Source organism: Hordeum vulgare, chromosome 5H, assembly GCF_904849725.1.
Source record: "Hordeum vulgare subsp. vulgare chromosome 5H, MorexV3_pseudomolecules_assembly, whole genome shotgun sequence".
Taxonomy (NCBI): Eukaryota; Viridiplantae; Streptophyta; class Magnoliopsida; order Poales; family Poaceae; genus Hordeum; species Hordeum vulgare.
Genome location: NC_058522.1, coordinates 146,567,346 through 146,580,018, shown reverse-complemented (window position 1 = coordinate 146,580,018; position 12,673 = coordinate 146,567,346).

Sequence of the window (12,673 nt, the reverse complement as noted above, 5' to 3'; positions counted from 1 at the left end):
GAGTTCGTCTATAAAACCCCCCGCCCCCTCCATGCAGAGGGTCGGTCAACTCATCACACACACACACCACATAGGAGAGGCAGACGCGAGCCGACAACTCCTTCTTCCTCCTCCGCAATACAGCTCCAGGAGCACTTTGTAGGTCCATTCCTACATCATACACTCTGGCAGGATTAGGGGTGTTATCTCTACGGAGAGCCCTAAACCTGGGTACATCGTGCGTTCCGTGCTTGTACCATCCTCGTTCGTAGTGCCCTCCGGTGCCACTTCGATTCCCACCATCTTAAGCCTACCCATGGCTTATGTTGTGAGTAAACACCGACACCCATTACCTTAGATGTTGAAGCATCAACAAATTGGACATGGGTGGGCATAGATGGAATTGGATGCACATCTACCACTAAGTCCTTGCTCCCAGTCATATGATTTGTGGCTCCACTGTCGAGCAACCATGACACTCCACCGGAAGGAAACTTCTACAAGAGATCAATGCTTGGATTTAGGTACCCATTCTTGAATGGGTCCTTTGATGTTAGAAACAAGGGTCTTAGGAACCCAAATAGCCCATTCAATGTACTCATAATAAGAACCAACAAATTTGGCATAAACATGCCCATCACTAGCATGGCATAAAACATAAGAGGGGTTAAAGTCGCCGACTTTGTTGGTAGAGGTGGTTTTTCCCTTCTTGGCATTGTCACCCCCTCCCTTGTTCTTCATCTTCTTATGAGTACTCTCACCCTCTTTGACAAAGATGTCCTTGAGAGGGGGATAAAGCTAGGTCTTGTTCTTCTTTTTCTTCTTAGACTTGGGTGCAAATCCAAGTCCTTCCTTTCGTACCACTTCCTTTTAATTACTCAAAAGGTCATTGAGATTCTTCTCGCCTTGGATGCATGACACAAGGCCCTTTTCAAGTTGTTCTTTAACCTTGTCATTTTCCTCCACAAGATGCACATGCTCACAGCAAGGGTTAGTAGCACATGCATTCTCAATTAGAACAAAAGGAGGACAAGTAGAAATCTCCTTGATTAGTTTTACTTGGAGTTGATCATGAGACTCCTTAAGAGAGAAATGAGCACCTTTCAAGACCTTGTGGGCCTTGTCAAGTCTGTCAAATTCTTCCTTGAGTCTATCATGGCCAACTCCAAGTGCAACTTTCTCGGATTTAAGCACACAAGTAAGAACAATAGCATGATCAAGATCTTTTTGTAATTTAGCATGATAAACGTTGTGTGACTCCTCAAGAGCCAAACAAAGACCAACCCTTCTTCTAGAGCAACGGATAGTTCCACTATCTCATTGGCGTAATCACGACTATGTTCTTGCAACTTCGAGAAAGTTTCCTCATGAGTCTCAGTGAGATCATTGGCCTCACCAAGTTGTTCCAAAAGAGCAACAAATGCTTCTTGGTTTCACCTTTGATCTTACACAGCAATTTGTCAAACTAATTCTCATCCAGCTCCACTACCTCACTATTATCAACAGAGTCTAATAAAGGAGGAGAGGTAGTGAGAGTGGTCTTGATGATGGGGGTTACCTTATTGATACCCTTGGCCATGAGGGACTTGGCGATACGGTTCTTGTTGGTGGCACCGAAGAGAGACACCTTGGGGAGGAAGTGGAAATGGCCAAGGTAGCCGTTGCCATCCCCTCACGGCATGTATCATCTTCGTCATCATTGGAGGTGTACTATTCATTGTCCACCAAACCCCTTGGAGGAGTCTTCTTGATGAAGGTGTTCTTACTTGGGAAGGACTTGGCTCTGTCCTTGCGAATGAGCTTGCCCCTGTTGTCTTCCCTCTTCTCATAAGGACAATATGCCACAAACTGAGTCACATTGCCGCAGTTGTAGCATGTACGTACTCGTTGCTTGTTCTTGGAGCCACTTGAGTTGTCCGTGGAGAAGTTAGGCCTTGAGTTTGTCTTGTTGCCCCAAAACTGCCTTGAAGCAAGAGCCATGTGCTCGTGATAAGCATACTTTGTGTCTTTGGGGTAGCCATCTTCTTCCTCTTCTTCTTCATAAAAAATGGCCTTGGTTCTCAAAGCAAGGTTGGGTGAGGCTATCTTTGACCGGACACGAGAAAGAGCATTGTTGGCAGTATTGTTCATAATATCCATAGTAATGAACTCATCCAACACTTCGCGTGAGGTCAAGGTGTGGAACTCTGGTCTTTGACGAATGATGGAAGACATGGCTTTGTTGAATGGCATGATGGCCTTGATAAACTTGCGCTTGATCCAAGTGTCATCTGTATCTTTGCTCCCACGATCTTGGAGAGCAACGACAACAACAGTCACCCTTCGATAGAGATCACGGGGGTCCTCATCTTCTAGCATCACAAACTCATCGGCTTGATCAAGAACCACTTCAAAGTTAGATCATTGAATGCTTGAGCTCCCCTTGTACAACACCATGATGTGCTCCCAACAATCCTTTGTACGGGAGAAGGGGCGCAGGTGACGTAGATCTTCTGGAGGAACTGCGGATTAAAGGATGAACAACGCGGAATGATTGTCTTGGTTGTCCGGCTCTTCTCTTGGTGTGAGGTTCCTTGGATCATGTGGGTAATAATCTTGTTCGTTGATTCTCCAAAGATTTGTTGAGCTGTTATTCAAATGATACTTCATGGAAAATCCCAATTAGCGAAATCACCTTTAACAAGTTTAGGAGGAGGACCAAGGTTATTAATATGCGGTGTAGGGACCGGCCCTCCATAGACTAGGGGAGGAGGAACCGAGGCAAAGGTTCCCGTCCCATTCTTGTCAAGAGGGGAAGAAGTTCGAGTACCTTTAGCCGCTTCCTTGTCGTAATTGGCCTCCGACTCCGATGTGGTGGGTTTAACCACAATCAATGGGTCGGGAGAATTCTTCATCCCCTCAAGTAATTCTTTAAGCATGGATTTGACTTCGGTCATCATGGACGTCTTGAGTGAAGCCATGGCCTCATTCAAGTCGTCCCGTGTGACCAAAACCAACTCCACGGCCTCGGACCCTTCGGGCCGAACCTCTCCATCGTCAACCATATTCTTAGGGTGGTGAAACCCTTAATAAAGAGACGTGGCTCTGATATCAATTCAAAGGATCGACATGGTTGACTAGAGGGGGGGGGGGTGAATAGGCAACTACCAATTTTTAGCTTGTCTTAACAAATTAGGGTTAGCAACAAAACGTTCTCTATATGAACAGCTAGGGGAGCAACCTATATGATGCTAACAACAAGGACAACAAGTGCAAGAAAGGAATAGACCACAACAATAATAAGTACAAAGTAAAGGTAAGAGATAACCGCAAGTGGAACCGGTGGAGAAGAGGATGTGTTACCGAAGTTCCTTCCCTTTGAAAGGAAGTACATCTCAGTTGGAGCGGTGTGGAGGCACAATGCTCCCCAAGAAGCCAATAGGGCCAATGTATTATCCTCACGCCCTCACATAATGCGAGATGTCGTGATTCCACTATTGGTGCCCTTAAAGGCGGCTATCAGTCCTTTACAAACAAGGTTGGGGCTATCTGCACACAAAGCTTGGAGGCTCCCAACAAGACCACGAAGCTTCACCACAATGGAATGTGGCTCTGAGGTGACCCCAACCGTGTAGGGTTCTCAAACACCCAAGATTAACAAGATCCGCTAGGGATTAGTGGGGGAATCAAATATCTCTTGGTGGAAGTGTATATAAAGGCCTTCTCAAGCAATCCCTAGGAAATCAACAAGTTTGATTGGCTAGGGAGAGAGATCGAGCAAGAATGATCTTTGGTGCAACAATGGAGCTTGGGGAGGTAAGAGGTAACCTTCTGAGGGAAGAAGACACCTTTATGTAGTGGGGGGGGGGGTACAATCCAACCGTTACACACTGCTATCCCACAAACAACAGCGCCAGAAATTGACACGTTAATAGAGGCTGGGCTTGCGTTTGTTCTTCCCTTGAAGAGGAAAGGGTGATGCAACACATGAGCAGTAAATATTTCCCTCAGTTTGAGAACCAATGTATCGATCTAGAAGGAGGGTCTCATCAAGTCCAGAGTACCTGCGCAAACACAAACAAGATTGCACCCAACGCTTCAAAGGGGTTGTCAATCCCTTCAAGATTGTTTGCAAAGTGAGATATGAAGGAGAAACTGCAACGAAGTAAAAAGTGTAAGGCTGAAAATATGGTGTGGAGTAGACCCTGGGGGCCATAGTGTTCACTAGAGGCTTCTCTCAAAATAGCAAGTATTACGGTGGGTGAACAAATTACTGTCGAGCAATTGATTAAACTGCGCAAAGTCATGATGATATCTAAGGCAATGATCATACATATAGGCATCACGTCCGAGACAAGTAGACCGATACTTTCTGCATGTACTACTATTACTCCACACATCGACCGCTATCCAGCATGCATCTACTGTACTGAGTTTATGACGAACAGACTAACGCTTTAAGCAAGATGACATGATGTAGAGGGATAATCTCAAACCAATGATGAAAACCCCATCTTTTTACCCTTGATGGAAGCAACATGATGCGTGCCTCACTACCCCTTCTGTCACTGGGTGAGTACACCGCACGGTATGAACCCAAAACCAAGCACTTCTCCCACTGCAAGAATCATGGATCTAGTTGGCCAAACAAAACCCACAACTGGAAGAGAATTACAAGGATATGAAATCATGCATAAGAGAGATTAGAAGAAACTCAAATAAGATTCATAGATAATCTGATCATAAATCCACAATTCATCGGATCTCGACAAACACAACGCAAAAGAAGATTACATCGGATAGATCTCCATGAAGATCATGGAGAACTTTGTATTGAAGATCCAAGAGAGAGAAGAAGCCATCTAGTTACTAGCTATGGACCCGTAGGTCTATGGTGAACTACTCACGCATCATCGAAGAGGTCATGCTGTTGATGAAGAAGTCCTCCATGTCCGAATCCCCCCTCCAGCAGGGCACTAGAACGTGCCCAAGATGGGATCTTGTGGAGATAGAAGCTTGCGGCGGCGGAAAAGTGGTTTCGATGATCTCCTGATTTTTTCAAGAATTTATGGGAATATATAGGCGAAAGTCCTAGGGTAGAGGGTGTCCAGGGGGCCCACAAGCCTGGATGGCGCGACCACCCCCCTGGCCGCGGGGTGGGTGCTTGTGGGGCCCATGGGGCTCCCCTGCATTGGCTTCCAAGCTCCCTGATCTTCTTCCGTTCCAAAAAAAATCTTTTCGGGGATTTTCTTCCGTTTGGACTCCGTTTCAAAATCTCCTGTGAAAGGGGTCAAAAACATGGAAAAACAGGAACTAGCACTTGGCACTTAGTTAATAAGTTATTCCCAAAAAATATATAAAAGGCATGCAAAACATCCAAAGTTTGACAATATAATAGCATGAAACAATCAAAAATTATAGATACGTTGGAGACGTATCACACACCCACCTACTGCACTAGCCAAGCGGTACTACCACTGCTAGGAGCGGTACTACCGTTGCGAGGAGCGGTACTACCGCCCTGCATGAAACCATCAAAAATTATAGATACGATGGAGACGTATCAAGCATCCCCAAGCTTAACTCCTGCTCGTCCTCGAGTAGGGAAGTGATAAAGAATGAATTTTTGATGTGGAATGCTACCTAGCATAGTTGTCCTTTGCAACTTCTTTCACATGACATGAATGTTCAGATCCATAAGATACAAAACAATAGTTTTCTGTTGACATGAAAACAGTAATACTTCAAGCAAACTAGTAAAGTAATCATGAACTTTCAAAATAACAAGGCCAAAGAAAGTTATCCCTACAAAATCATATAGTCTGGCTATGCTCCATCATCCTCACACAACTAATGTAAATCATGCACAACCCCGGTATTGGCCAAGTAATTTTTTCGCACTCTTACTTTCTCAAACTTTTTATAACCAACACGCAATACATGAGCGCGAGCCATGGATATAGCACTATAGGTGGAATAGAGTGTGGTGGTGGTCGTGAGACAAAAAGGAGGAGATGTTCACATTGACTCGGCGTATCAATAGGCTATGAAGATGCCCATTAATAGATATCAATGCGAATGAGTAGGGATTGCCATACAAGAGATGCACTAGAGCTATAAGTATGTGAAAGCTCAAGAAGAAAACTAGTGGGTGTGCATCCAACTTGCTTGCTCACGAAGACCTAGGGCAATTTTGAGGAAGCTCATCATTGGAATATACAAGTCAAGTCATAAAATGAAGATTCCCACTAGCATATGGTAGTGACAAAGCAACAATCTCTCAATCATGAAGAACATGGTGCTAACATGAAGCACAAGTGTGGAAAAAGATAGTAGCATTGCCCCTTCTCTCTTTTTATCTTTTTTTTCATTTGGGCTCTTAGGCCTCCTTTTTTTCTTTTGTTTTCTCCTTTTTTGCTTTTGGGCTATTTGGCCTCTTTTTTTATTTCCTCACATGGGACAATTCTCTAATAATGATGATCATCACACTTTTATTTATTCACAGCTCAAAGATCACAATGATGATGACTCCATGGGAAATGCCTCCGGCAGTGTACCGGGATGTGCAACGATCTAGCATGGCGTATGACATTGAAAACATCTCACTAGCTATCTTACGATCATGCAATGGGAATACGAGAGTGACGGCACAAGTCATGAGATGGAACGGTGGGAGTTGCATGGCAATATATCTCGGAATGGCTATGAAAATGCCATAGTAGGTAGGTATGGTGGCTGTTTTGCGGAAGGAATTTGGTGGGTTTGTGCACCGGCGAGAATTGCGCGGCACTAGAGAGGCTAACAATGGTGGAAGGTGAAAGTGGATCTATACCATGGGCTCACATTAGTCATGAAGAACACACATACTTATTGCGAAAGTTTTTATTAGTAATCGAAACAAAGTGCTAAATGCATACTCCGAGGGGAAGGGTTGGTAGGTGTTAACCATCGCGCGATCCCGACCTCAACACAAAGGATGACAATCAATAGATCAATTATGCTCGGACTTCCTAACATAGCGGTTCACCATACGTGCATGCTACGGGAATCACTAACTTCAACACAAGTATCTCTAGATTCACAACACCCTACTAACATAACTCTCAATATTACCGAATCCATGTGTCAATACTAATTGAGAGGAATCGAAACTTCTCTTTCTACTCAATGCACATGAAGATTGAGGTTTTTGCATCCTCTTTGGGTACCTAGCACATTTCGGACTACTTTCATAGCATAAGCCAACTACCAAGTCATGCACCGACGCGCTCTAAAGATATAAGTGAAGCACAAGGGAAAAAGTATCTAGCATAAAAGATATAAGTGAAGCACTATGAGCATTCTAGCAAAATCTTGATGAGTGCATGTCTCTCTCTCAAAAAGGTGTGCAGCAAGGATGATTGTGACACAACAAAAATAAAAGACTCCTAAGATACAAGACGCTCCAAGCAAAACACATATCATGTGGTGAATAAAAATATAGCTCCAAGTAATGTTAGCGATGGATTGAAGACGAAAGAGGGGATGCCTTCCCGGGGTATCCCCAAGCTTAGGCTTTATGGTTTCCTTGTATTTGGCTTGGGATGCCTTGGGCACCCCCAAGCTTGAGCTCTTTCCACTCCTTATCTCTTTGTCCATGAGAACATCACCAAAAACTTGAAAACTTCACAACACAAAACTTAAACAGAAACTTGTGATAACATTAGTACAAGAAAACAAACTACCACTTCTTTTGGTACTGTAGCAAACTTGAATTCCATCTATATTGATGATGGGCTACTGTATTCTCACTTTTCCATGGCTAGTACCCCCCGATACTAACCATTTTTTCATCAAAACAAGCAACCAACTCAAGAAAAACAGAATCTATCACGAACAGACCAGTCTGTAGCAATCTGTATACTTCGTATACTTCTGGTACCTCAAAAAATCTGAACAATTACGGCGGCCTGGGAAAAAGCATATCAATCATAAGCAAAAAGAATCAACTCAAAACCTCTTTCTGAATAGAATTTAAAAATCATCTCGTGTGCAAAAAGTTTCTGTCTTTTTCCAGCAGGATCAAACAACCATTACCAAGACTAGTCATAAAGGTTTTGCTTGGCTCAAAGACAAAAAGAAAACACAAAAAACACAATCACAACAGAATTATGATGGTGTGGACGCAACAAAACAGAAAGAAAAAGATAAATCCATTGGGTTGCCTCCCTTGTGCTTTTTAACACCCTTAGCTGGGCATTGATAATTCAATGATGCTCACACAAAAGACAAGAATTGAAACACAAGGGAGCATCATAAAGCATGTGAAAATCACATCTAAGTCTAACATACTTCCTATGCATTGGTATTTTATAGGAGACAACCAATAGTTGCCATATGCAAGGAAGAAGAAAGACACAATAGCAATCTCCACATAACGAGAGGTAATTTGGTAACATGAAAGTTTCTACCACAACATTTTCCTCTCTCATAGCAATTACATGTGGGATCATAGTCAAAATCAACAAAATAGCTATCACAATGGATATTCTTTTCCTGATCCACATGCATGCAAAGTTGACGCTCTTCAAAAATAGTGGGATTATCATCAACTAAAGTCATGACTTATCCAAACCCACTTTCAATATTATTGCAAATACCATTGCAAAAAGTAGTGGACATAGCAAAACTAGCATCCCCAAGCTTAGGGTTTTGCATATTTTTAGCATGATTGTCATTAATAGAATTTATAATGAAATTATTGCAATCATGCTTTTCATTCAAGGAGCCCTCATGAATCACTTCATAAATTTCTTCCTCACAATTTTAAGATTCACGCATCTCAAGAAAAACTCCATAAAGATAGTCAAGTGTATTCAACTCACTAGCAATTGGATCAACATAATTGGATCTCTTAAAGAGATTAGCAAGTGGATGAGGATCCATATCACTAGATTTTCAGCGAGCGAAGATGCAAGCATATTTAAGGCACATGGCAACACAAGCAAACAAAGAGTAGGGGAGAAAAAGGGCGAACGAAAGGGCGAACAAAAAGGCGAACGAAAAAGGAAAATTGATGAAGTGGGGGAGAGGAAAACGAGAGGCAACTGGAAAACAAAGTACATGCAAGAGATGAGTTTACGACACCTACTTGGATGAGTTCCTGACTTGATCTTCCTCCCCGGCAACGGCGCCAGAAATTCTTCTGCTATCCCACAGACAACAGCGCCAGAAATTGACACTTTGACAGAGGTTGGGCTTGCGTTGGTTCTTACCTTGAAGAGGAAAGGGTGATACAGCACAGGAGCAGTAAGTATTTCCCTCAGTTTGAGAACCAAGGTATCGATCCAGAAGGAGGGTCTCGTCAAGTCCAGAGTACCTGCGCAAACACAAACAAGCTTGGACCCAACGCTTTAAAGGGGTTGTGAATCCCTTCAAGATTGTTTGCAAAGTGAGATCTGAAGGCGGAAAGTGCAACGAAGTAAAAAGTGTAAGGCTGAAAATATGGTGTGGAGTAGACCCTAGGGGCCATAGTGTTCCCTAGAGGCTTATCTCAAAATAGCAAGTATTACGGTGGGTGAACAAATTACTGTCGAGCAATTGATAGAAGCACGCAAAGTCATGACGATATCTAAGGCAATGATCATACACATAGGCATCACGTCCGAGACAAGTAGACTGATACTTTCTGCATCTACTACTATTACTTCACACATTGACCACTATCTAGCATGAATCTAGTGTTTTGAGTTCATGACGAACAGAGTAACGCTTTAAGTAAGATGACATGATGTAGAGGGATAATCTCAAACCAATGATGAAAACCCCAACTTTTTACCCTTGATGGTAACAACATGATGCGTGCCTCGCTACCCCTTCTGTCACTGGGTGAGGTCACCACACAGTATGAACCCAAAACCAAGCACTTCTCCCATTGCAAGAATCATAGATCTAGTTGGCCAGAAAAAACCCACAACTCGAAGAGAATTACAAGGATATGAAATCATGCATAAGAGAGATCAGAAGAAACTCAAATAAGATTCATAGATAATCTGATCATAAATCCACAATTCATCGGATCTCGACAAACACACCGCAAAAGAAGATTACATCGGATAGATCTCCATGAAGATCATGGAGAACTTTGTATTGAAGATCCAAGAGAGAGAAGAAGCCATCTAGTTACTAGCTATGGACCCGTAGGTCTATGGTGAACTACTCATGCATCATCGGAGAGGTCATGGTGTTGATGAAGAAGCCCTCCGTGTCCGAATCCCCCCTCCGGTAGGGTACCAGAACATGCCCCAGATGGGATCTTGCGGAGACAGAAGCTTGCGGCGGCGGGAAAGTGGTTTCGATGATCTCCTGGTTTTTTCTTGAATTTATGGGAATATATAGGTGAAAGTCCTCACTACAGGAATCAGCTTCTTTGCCGTCTGCCATCACAGACGGCAAAGACTAAATCCTGGACGGCAAAGACAAAACAGCAGACGACAAAGAATCTCATGGCCCTCAAAGTTCCAGCGTCAGCCTACGACGGCATAGGACCTTCTTTGCCGTCTTCCTCCCCAAAGCGGACGGCAAAGCTCTTTGCCGTGAGCTTTCCTTAGGAGGAGTCGGCAAAGTGCTCGAGACGGCAGCCGACAGGCGTTGCCTCCGTTAGGGGTTAATGGAGGCTTTGCCGTCTGCCTCCCCCTTTATCTTTGCCGTCTGCCTCCCCTTTATCTTTGCCGTCTGCCTCCTCCTTCTCCCCCACCCACTCTTTGCCGTCTGCCTCCCCCTTCATCTTTGTCGTTTGCTCCCTCCTCCTCCCACCTCCACTCTTTTCCGTCTGCCTCCTCCTTCCCCCCCTCCTCTGTGCCCTCTTCTTTGTCGTCTGCCCACCATGGAGGCAGACGGCAAAGAGCCTATATAGACACCCCAGGATGCACAACTAGGTGCCATGTGGCACCTTTTCCATCAGCCAGCTGATGGCACAGGTCTTTGCCATCAGCTGGTAGACGGCAAAGAGCCCATATAGTACCTGTTTTTTTGTTTTATATTATTTCACAACACATACACACACACACACACACACACACACACACACACACATATATATATATATATATATATTTGACAACACATTTATATAATTCACCACACATATATGATATATAGTTCACCACACATATACTTGCCAACACATATATATAACTCACCACACATATACGATATACATATAAATCAATGTACATCCCCATATATCGAAATAACCAACATACAAAGTATTGCACTGTTTATCCATATATACATATACATATAGTTCGACATTGTTCATCTACTCAAATGAAAACTAGATGATATACATATAAAGTTCATCCATCAACATTGTTCAACTCCATGAATGCCAGCTTCCATGCATGTAGTATATCCAATCTGCAAAAAAGTGAATAAGAAAGTCAGAAGAAGAACAAAATATGATGTTTTTCAGCTAATTATGTCATTTTTAGCGGAAAAAAAGCTAAGAATATAATATTCATGAGCTAACCAAGGTTCTTATGCCATTTTTAGCTTATTATGGCATTTTGGAGCTAAATAGGTTAATTAAAGCAAGGATAATATGAAATAGGAGAAGAAAGAGTAGGAGGAGGAGAAGAAGAAGAAATCAAGAAGAAGGAGGAGAAGGAGGAGAAGGACTAGAAGGTCCTTGGCCTTCTCCTCCTCCTCCTCCTCCTCCTCCTCCTCCTTCTCTTGTTCTTGTTCTTGTTCTTCTTGTTTCTTTTAAATTTTCCTATTTCTTCTCCTCTTCTCCTCTTGTTGGAGCTAAATTACCTAATTATGTCTTTTTGGAGCTAAATGGGTTAATTATCCCATTTTAGAGGAAAACAAGCTAAGTATATAATATTCATGAGCTAACCAAGGTTCTTAGGCCATTTTGAGCTTATTATGGTATTTTGGAGCTAAATGGGCTAATTATGTCATTGTTGGGGTAATTAAAGTAAGGATAATATGAAAGAGGAGAAGAAAGAGGAGGAGGAGGAGAAGAAGAGGAAATCAAGAAGAAGGCGGAGAAGGAGGAGAAGGAGGAGGAGGAGAAGGACTAGAAGGTCCTTGGCCTTGTCCTCTTCTTCTTCTTTCTTTTCATTTTGCCTATTTCTTCTCCTCTTCTCCTCTTATTGGATCTAAATTACCTAATTATGTCTTTTTGGAGCTAAATGGGTTATTTATCCCATTTTAGAGGAAAACAAGCTAAGTATATAATATTCATGAGCTAAGCAAGGTTCTTATGCCATTTTGAGCTTATTATGGTATTTTGGAGCTAAATGGGCTAATTATGTCATTGTTGGGGAAATTAAAGCAAGGATAATATGAAAGAGCAGAAGAAAGAGGAGGAGGAGGAGAAGAAGAAGAAATCAATAAGAAGGAGGAGAAGGAGGAGGAGGAGAAGGACTAGAAGGTCCTTGGCCTTCTCCTTCTCCTCCTCCTCCTCCTTCTCCTTCTTCTCTTGTTCTTCTTGTTCTTCTTCTTCTATCTTTTCACTTTCCCTATTTCTTCTCCTCTTTCTCCTCTTGTTGGAGCTAAATTACCTAATTATGTCTTTTTGGAGCTAAATGGGCTAATTATCCCATTTTAGAGGAAAACAAGCTAAGTATATAATATTCATGAGCTAACCAAGGTTCTTATGCCATTTTGAGCTTATTATGGTATTTTGGAGCTAAATGGGCTAATCATGTCATTGCTGGGGAAATTAAAG